At 45.9% G+C, this 9,355-nt stretch overlaps 1 long non-coding RNA gene across 1 annotated transcript; it reads right to left on the minus strand.

Annotated features, from left to right (window-relative positions):
- Positions 1–49: 49 nt before the first annotated feature.
- On the minus strand, positions 50–2,395 carry LOC104856905. Its single transcript, XR_778740.2, has 3 exons — positions 2,288–2,395; positions 1,581–1,830; positions 50–377 (listed from the first exon to the last, which is right to left on the minus strand). It is a non-coding gene; the product is annotated as an uncharacterized LOC104856905 (long non-coding RNA).
- Between the last annotated feature and the right edge of the window lie 6,960 nt (positions 2,396–9,355).

Genomic DNA, 9,355 nt, shown 5'->3' on the forward strand with positions numbered 1-9,355 from the left:
ACACACACACACACACACACACACACACACACACACACACACACACGAAGGCAGTCGTGGACACGCCGCACTGTAAGAAGGGCACGTGGAGGGGACTCCATCTACAACCTGGAAAAGGCATTCTGCCTCTTGTTATGTAGATAAGTATGTCACGTGGCGATAGGTGCTATGGAGAGGGAGGGAATAGAGGAATTGGGAGTCTGATACAGGCAAGGAACAGGGAAGTTGCTATTTTATTTGGGGAAGTTGGATAAAAACTGGGAGAAAGTGAAAATGAAACCACTGGAGAATTTTGAGCCAAAGGTCACTCCGACTTCTTATGGAGAATAACTGGTACAGGCGAGGGCAGATGCAGAGAGATACACAACAGGATGCCACTGCAATAATCCAAATCAGATGGCGGTGGCCTGACCCAGGGTGCGGATGGTGAAGCCGCTACTTTAGTTTTCTTTGATTTTGGGAAAGGGGATGGTTTGAGACAGTGTCTCCCTGTGTAGTTTAGGCTGGCCCTGAACTCACCACGTACCCCAGGCTGTCCTTGAGCCTGTGGTGATCCTCCTGCCTCAGCCTTCCAAGTTCTACCTCTGTACCCTATTTTCCTCTCATTTAGTTTGTATCCTGGGAGACACTTTTGACCCAAAAAGGCTAACAAAATGTGTATGGTTTTTGTTTTGTTTTGTTTTTTGGTACCAGGAATCAAACTGAGGACGTTGTGCTTGCCAGGCAGGTGCTGCACCGCTGAGCTACATCCCCAGCCCTAACAAAATGTGTGTGAGTGATTGTGCTATACCTACCATAAAGAAATAAGGGAAGGACCTGGGATGTAGTTCAGTGGTACCGTGCAAAGTCCCGAGTTCAATCCCTGGTACAAAAGAAAAATAAATTAAAGGAAAAATACTGTGCTGAATGTAAAATATGAGAACTTTTCAGGGTCTGGAGGCAGTGTTGAGGAAATGGGTGAAGAGAGCAGGCAGTCAGGGGATGGGTGGGACACTGGTGCTGGGTCCTGTCTGTGTCACTGCAGAGAGAAGCGGGCAGTTGAACGGTGGGGAGTGGGAAGCAAGGGCGTGCAAAGGCATTTCAGAGGAGGGGTAGAATCTGAAGCAGACTCTGCCACCTCGCAGCGCTAGAACAGCATTTCAAAAAGAGCTGCGAGTTCATGTTCCTAGTACCAGCAGTGTATCCTCTGTGCTAGGGCAGAAGTTGATACGCTCGAGTCGTATTGGGACGTTTTGCTGTCCTCAGCTGACACGCAGATTTCTAAAGTCATAGACCTGATGGCTGTGGTCTGTCCTTTGGACATAACCTGGATCAGATTCTTGGAAATCAGCTCACATGTGCCTCTATAAGACACTGGGAAGAGACCTAAAAGCCAGTGCAGTTTGATGGACTGAAGAAATTGGATCCTAGCAGAGCTACTCTGAGAAAAGCTACTGTGGTCTTCAGTAGCCAACGTAGAAACACTAAATCCTTTCCTTTGGGGTTCAAAAAGAACGTCAGAGGTCAATGGCCTTCCCAAGTTGGGCTTTTCACAGTTAGCAGAAGACTGTCTCTTTTCTGCAGTCTATAGAAACACTTACTTGCTTCCTTAGCGTATGGTTTCTTCCACGAGTTGAAAATTGGAACCACCTGTAGCCTGGAGAGCGTCCAGGCAGAGAGACAAATATTTGAACATGTCTTCTCAGGCGGAGTGCACCGTGGGTGCCTTCTGTGGTTTCCGACACAAGCGTTCATTCGGAAGTTCAGGCTCATGATGACGGCTTGCGTTGGCGTGGGAGCTGTGGTTGGGAATGAGGGTCGGACCGGGAGGCCACCCCAGGCGGAGAGCAACTGCAAGGGGACAGTGGCAAGTTTTTAAAAAGTCATCCCAGCCTCCCTCTGGAACACCCTCAGGGTGTTTGGAGCTCAGAAGCGAGGGCTCATTTTGGAAAATGAAAGAGAAAAGGCGTGGAGACGTTTCCTCCACTCCCACGTTGAAGAGGTCGATTGTGTGGCGCCTCTGAAGGAAGCCGCCGAGTGAAAAGGGCAAATGATGTGGCAGACCTGACGGGCACACTGCCGCGCAGCGAGGGCGGGTCAGAGTCTGAGTCTGCCCGAGCCGAAAGAAGAATCGGGAGCTTAGAAACTGGCTGCATTTTACTTTGAAGCATTATTTCTATCTCCTTCTACATAAGAAGAGCCAGGGCCCAGGAGATGAGAAAAAGCCTGAGAAAGTTTTCAGACTGGGTTGGTTTCTTTTGTTTGTTTGTTTTTTGAGACAGGGTCTCACTATGTAGTTGAGCCTGACCTGGAACTCGCTGTGTAGCCCAGGCTGGTCTGGAACTCCCAGCGATCCTTCTGCCTCAGCCTCCCGAGGGCCAACACACCCAGCTGAAAGTATATTTCGTTAGAAATGCATAGGCAGCAACTTCATCAGTCATTAAGATTTCTTTGTGAATTACTGCATGATTTCATAGGAGATAATGATTTAACTTTGAATTAAATTAATATTATATGAGACACCCAAAAGCAAAATTGTATTTATTTCTCCCAGGTTGTTGCTATGCCGATCAGGTATGATTATCTAGGAATTGAGTTGATGCCATAAATCTTTATAAAAAGAGAAATAAGATTATTTTATAGACATTTGCTATCTAACTTGGTCATTATAATGGATCACAGAGTAAAATCTGAGCCGGGAATTTAGCTCAGTGGTTCCACCGCCTGTGTCACAAGTGCAAGGATCTAAGTTCAATCCCTGGTACAAAAAAAAAAAAAAAAAAAAAATTAATACAAGTTTCCTTCATTCTCTAGGATACACCCTTTTTAAATTTAGCAGTAGTTGTTTTTTTGGTTTTTTTTTTTTTTTTTTGTACCAGAGATCAAACTAAGATCTTTGCTCTTGTGAGGCAGGCAGCAGCACCACTGAGCTAAATCCCCAGCCCAGCAGTACTTAAATTTTATTATAGCCATGAATAATTTCCAGAACAACACTATTACTGGGTGTGGTAGCACATGCTGTAATCCCAACACTTGGGAGGCTGAGGCAGGAGGATCAGCCCAAGTGCAAGGCCAGCCTGGGCTGCATAGTGAGTTCAAGGCCAGGCTGAACTGCAAAGCCAGACCCTATCTCAGAACACAACTATGGACAGCAAATAATTAGCAATTTATTATTTTGAAGGACGTGAGGATTAATACCGTTGTCCTAGAGGTAAGAATGAGGTATCCTTCTCAATTAAATTTTAAAGGTTTCTGGAGTAGATAAGCAGTCAAGTCCATTTGTGTTTTCTTTAATTCTAAAGAGATACAATGTGGGTGGTGGCGGCGAGGAGGCTATCTCCTGTGACAGCCAAGGATCCACTTTTAATGCCTCTTCTGGTGACTGAAATATGAATTTAATAAAATCTGGAAGCCAGGCGTGGTGGCGCACACCTGTAATCCCGGCACTCAGGAGGCTGAGGCAGGAGGACCACTGTGAGTTCGAGACCAGCCTGGGCTACATAGTGAGTTCCAGGGCAGTCTTGACTACATAGTGAGACCCCGTCTCAAAAAAACAAAACAAAACAATAAATAAATAATAAAATCTGGAAACATGAAACAGCCAAGATTCATCAATTTAAAATTATTTTATAGGAGAAAATTGATTTAACCATAATTCAGCCAGGAAATAGTTCTCATGTCTAGGTTTGTGTGTAAGTGCAGTTGTTCAAGTGTGTGGAAGGGCATTTGTAGAAGTGTTGAGGATTGTGAATGTTTGTTCTGTTGTTTGTTTGTTTGTTTTTTAAAACAGGATCTTGCTATGTAGCTCAGACTGGCTTTGAACTCACTATGTAGTCCAGTCTGGCCTTAAACTCATGGAATTCTCCTGCCTCAGCCTCCTGAGTGAGGATTACAGGCCTACCTTGCCTGGCTGTTTCTTCTGTTTCATGCACCCTGCTTCCCAGCAGGCTGTGATCTCTGCTTCTTCTGTACAAAAATCTTGTTTCGAGCCCAGAAAAAGGATTCTTAACCTTTTCTGCATTATGAACTACATCGGTCACTTTCTCAACACTGGGAAAAAATACCCAATACTTGAAATTTAAAGGAGGAGTTTGGCTCACGGTTTAGTAGGTTTAGTCCCTGGCAGGCCAGGTCCAGGGCAGAAACCGCATGGTGGAGGGGCCAAGAGGACGAAAGCTGCTCACATGGCAGACAGGAAGCAAAAAAGAGAAAAGAGAAGCCAGGGAGGGTGCACACCCTTCCCAGGCGTGCACCCCTGGCCTGCCCCTTCCAGCCCGGCTCCATCTCTGATTGTGAGACTTTGGGGGGACATTTTCAATCCAAATCATGACATGAACACTGAAAATCTCCACAAAGGCTATCTTCCCTTGAAAAGTGCACATTTGTGGACATACAATATTTTCGCAAACTTAAAGTCCATTTATGGGTCTATTCATGAACTCCAGGGAAAGAATCTGACTCTGGGCTCCTTGAATAGGATGTTTCTGAGTGTCCAGAGAAACGACAGCTTCTAACAATCCTATGAACATTTATGGCAAAAAAAAAAAAAAAAAAAATCTAGAAGTTCTGTCACTCTAACAAGTGGTTTATTACTACTACTATTTTACTTCCTCTTTCATCTTTGCCCAGTATGTTCTTTAACATCTGGGACTCAAAAAAGACGTTCAGATCATTTGGCTTAATTGGCCAGTGGAAGTGGTACCGTTGGCCTTAAGGAGATAACCTCTGATTGCCCAGCCCTGCAGATACAGTGGCTCTCCTGAGACGCCTGGTCCTCCCTCACCGACCACTTCACTGACTGCCTCACTGAGTACTCGTGCGCTTCGGCACTTCCCAGCCTCCTTTGCGGCTGTATCCGGGCCTCGCAAATGGGAAAGTGAGTACAGCGATGGATCCCTTCTGGCCCACAGCATCTAAAGGTTGTCAGTGAGATGAGAAAGGCACAACGTGGAGACAGCCTGGATCCCTGAGCCACCCCACGGAGGAGAGCTGAACTCATGAGTTGCCCAGCAGACAGTGGACTTTACCAGGACAACGACAAAAAAAACCTCACCGTGCTACACCATGGAGAGTCCAAGATCGACTTGTTAATGCAGCATTACCCTACTAATACAGACTAACACATTTGTACTAAAAAGTTGAACTGGAAGAAAGAGTGAAGGGGGGAGAAATTCTCAGTACTATTTTTTTATAATTAAGAATAGGAGACCGCTGGGTATGATGGTGATGCCTATAATCCCAGCCTGAATTACAAAGTAAAACCCTGTCTCAAAAAAAGGGGTGGGAACTAAGAACCAAGATACGTCATGTAAAGGTACAAGATCCCAAGGATGAATGTGACTGCATTGTATACCTAAAATGTACCAATAAACTTAATAAAAAAAAAAGGAGGGTGGGAGGAGGAGACAGCATTGTAAACAGGGTAGAGCTTGATATCACCTACATTGCAGTTACTTTTTACAGATATATAAGGTATATCTCAAAATATATAAAATGCCCAGCCAGTACCTGGCTCATAGTACTTGTAGCTACTATTGCATGAATAGCAGTTTGTATTATTAGATATCAAAATATCCTATATCATAATTACTTAGTGGGACATGATAAAATTTGACTATACTCACGATTGACAGACTCCTTATTCTGATTCTATCCTAGCTTTCTCATTATTGGGTATCTCTGCTAAATTGGGTCTTGGAGTCAAATATATATTTTTTCTTTTAATTTTATTTACTTATTTTGGGTTTTTTTGAGACAGGCTCTCACTATGTAGTTCAGGCTGACCTTGAACTCACCATGTAGCCCAAGCTGTCCTCAAACTCTTGAGGATCCTCCTGCCTCAGCCTGCCTTGTGCTGAGATTATAGGCGTGCACCACAAAGGCCACGTAGCATGACGTACCCCACCTTCCCTTCCTGTTTGTCTTACACTGTAAGTACAGAGCCCTGGACCCCTGGTGACCATTAGCTCATAAGGTCAGGGTTCCACCTGGTCCCAGCTTTCAAGTTTGATCTTGGTATGTAGCTTTCTTTCTTGTTATTCATCAGTTTTCTTCATCTCCCACTGCTCTCCCTGGCTTTGGACCCTATACTGTGTGGGTCTCGGCATAGTACTAAAAAAAAAAGGAAAAAGGAAAAGAATTGAAGTAGTAACTTCCAAGTAGTTCATTATCCATAAACAAATATTTAGTAAAACCTTATTTCTTTCACCTATTAAGAAGGTGGCACAATAGGCAACAAAATATTGCCAAGTGCTAATACGTGTGGTGTAGACAATTGGAGAATATGATATATAAAATGATATAAATGATATAAAATAAATATATGATATATAAATGTATGAGGCAGTGCCTTTTGGAGAGAGAAAGCGACATTATATGAAGACTACTTGAAAGGAGTATGCTCAGAACTTGTCTTAGAGATGAATAGACACCCTGCTGGGAAAGTGCAAGGTCCCAAGTTCAATCCCTGCTATGAGGGGGTGGAGGAAGATGGGTAGGCTTGGATGAAGAGGAAAAGAAAGGCATCCGAAGTGGGCAATAGGATGAAAAAGGTATGGTAAAACCCAAAAAGCTCAAATAAAATGTTAGGTTGGATCATTTAAAATTGCTGAGTTCTTCGGAGGGCAAAAAGCAACTTGAGATTGGCTGTTGTGTATTGTCTGACCCAGTAAAAGCAGCATTTGTAGAATGAGTATCCTGGAAGTTTTAACTGTATTGGAATTTTTTTTTAATATACTGACTGACAGCCCTTATATTAGTTCTTACGTTCCTGGTGGGTCCTAAATATTTTGTAATCACCTTTTAAAAATTATTTACAGATCTGGCCAGGTGTGGTGGTGCACGCCTGTAATCCCAGCACTCGGGAGGCTGAGGCAGGAGGATCGCTGTGAGTTCAAGACCAGCCTGGGCTACATAGTGAGTTCCAGGTCAGTCTCAACTATGCAGTGAGACCCTGCCTCAAAACCAAAAAAAAAAAAAAAAAAAAAAAAAAATATTTTACAGATCCTGGGCATAGTGGTGCATGCCTGTAATCCTAGCATTCAGGGTGCTGAAACAAGGGGCTCCCAAGTTCCAGCCCAGCCTGGACATTTTATCAAGATTATCTCAAAATTAAACAACTACAGAGGGCTGGGGATGTAGCTCAGCACTGCCTGGGTTTAACACCCGGTATACACACAGACACACACACACACACACACACAAAGTGCTAAGTCTCACCCAATAACTTCAAAAATCTCTTTAGACAGTAATCATCCTCTTTAGGAAAGTTACAGTCTTTTCCCCATTCTCAGTTTTTCAGCCCCAGCTTTTCTCTAAGTTGCCATCAAAGCCTAACTTATGCAACCTGTGACAAAGGAAGAGAATCCAGAGACCCCCAAGTTCAGTGCTCTTGGCACCTCTGGCCTCAGAGGCAACGTTCCTTCCGCACCTGCGCCAGTCAGTGGTTCGAGGCTACAGCGCCCAGCCTCAGGGCTCCCTGACCCGGCTCCCTCTGTCATGTGCTAAGAGGCCCCGCCAACCCCAGCCTAGGTGGTGGGGGAGGGGTTTATCTGCAGCCCCCACTATGGTGTCACCTTGTCCCACGGAGGTCACCTCCTTCAGCAGGCTCCTCAGCCGCTCAGCCGCTGGGGCTCACGGGGGCCGCACCCCAGGAAAGGGTGACCTCGGGCTCTCCTCTGCCCCCTGTGCTTGCCAACAGCTTACTACCACCTTTAGCTGCTGCGTCAGTGCCACAGCCGGACAAGAGCCCCAATAGGATGAGTCCTCACTGGTCTGAGGTCTGGGCCACCCGAGAGGAGAAATCGAGTCACACATTTCAGCTTTCCCTTCTTTATTTCTTCTCATTCCTGTTGTTTTGTTTTGTTTTTTTGAGACAGGGTCTTGCTTTGTAGTTCAGGCTGGCCTCGAACTCATTATGTAGCTCAGGATCCTTGAACTTGTGGTGGTCCTGCTGCCTCAGGCTCCGGAGTGCGGGGGTTACAGGTGTGCGCCTGCCTTCCCGGCTTTCTTCTATGATCCTCTGGGACCAGAAAACACAAGGTTTCTCTCTCTCCCTCCTTTCACGTTGTCCCAGCATCAAGTCCTACCAGGCATCATGACCTGGGAGACATATGGAGAAAGCATAACTTCTTTACCCTTTGGGAGAACTCCTAAATCCTCAAGAAAACTTTGGAAATCCTAGGTAGCGTGCACACCTGTAATCCCAGCACTTCAGGAGGCTGAGGCGGGAGGACTAGAAGTTCAAGCCCAGCCTGAGAAATTTAGCAAAACCCTTTCTCAAAAGGGGGTTGCCAGTGTGTGGGGTGGGTTGGTAGCTCAGTGCAAAGGCCCTGGGTTCAATCCCCAATACAAAACGAGCACCGGTAGCTCCAAGGCAATATTTCATTACAGGGCAGGCTGGCCGTGGACGGCTCCAGGCCTGGCCGGCAGCACATTTGGAAGGTGTCCACGGCCTGATGCCGGGGAGAAAGGAGACAGAGGAAGGAGGCTTGGCACAGTTGCCTTCCTATTCTAATTTATCGCTTTCCTAACCGAAATAATAGCTTTACAGAGACAAATTATTCACAAATCATCAGGAGCGAATGCTGAGATGGGAAGATGATAAGCAAGAAAGATAATTAAAGTCTGTACTGTTCTTAAAATGAAATACTGTCTAAGCAGAGAGAAATAAATTAGATGGCTTTTCAAACCTTTCCACTCTAAGCGTTCAAAAGAAAAAGAAAGAAAGAAAAAAGAAACCGTCTAGGGCAGTGGCTGTCAAACATTTTTCCACAGCCACCCAGAGTAAGAAGTGCATTCAATAACTCAGTTCCAAATGCACCAAACACACTCCGTATTCTTTTTATGATTCGAGTTTCGGGAAAGAATTCCGATTCTCATAGGCGGTATCGGTGCGTTCTCTTTCGTTCCAGATTCTTCCTTGTCACACTGATTTTGCCGCCCAGTCTGAAAAATGCAGGTCTGGTGGGTTTTCCTCCTGGGGAAGTCTTTCTGCAGTTTCTCCCCGGACTCACAGGGAATCCAGCAGCTGGCAGATGTGACTTCTGTGGCCCGGAGAGAAATCTGCGAGGTCTGCAGCCCACAGTTGGTCCGGTGGAATCTATTTCATACCACTTCTCGTTAACACCTCCACCTTAAACACTTAGCATCATTAGCGTGAACCTGGACCACCAGCCCGGCCAGGCCCGCTGGGCTCCCGGATCCCCAGGCCCGGACGGCCCGGCTCGGAACTTTCCCTCCACTTGGTGGAAGGTTACACTGGGAGAAAATAGTCCCTTCCATCTAGAAAGTTTTCAGGGGAGAAGGGGGCCGGGGGTCGGGTCCCCTGCGCTCCTCCCTGCCCTGAGCGCAGGGGCGGCGCCGGCTGGCGGGCCAC

The sequence above is a fragment of the Fukomys damarensis genome, unplaced genomic scaffold (genome assembly GCF_012274545.1).
Source record: "Fukomys damarensis isolate Sample0158 unplaced genomic scaffold, DMR_v1.0_HiC HiC_scaffold_33, whole genome shotgun sequence".
NCBI classification, from domain to species: Eukaryota; Metazoa; Chordata; class Mammalia; order Rodentia; family Bathyergidae; genus Fukomys; species Fukomys damarensis.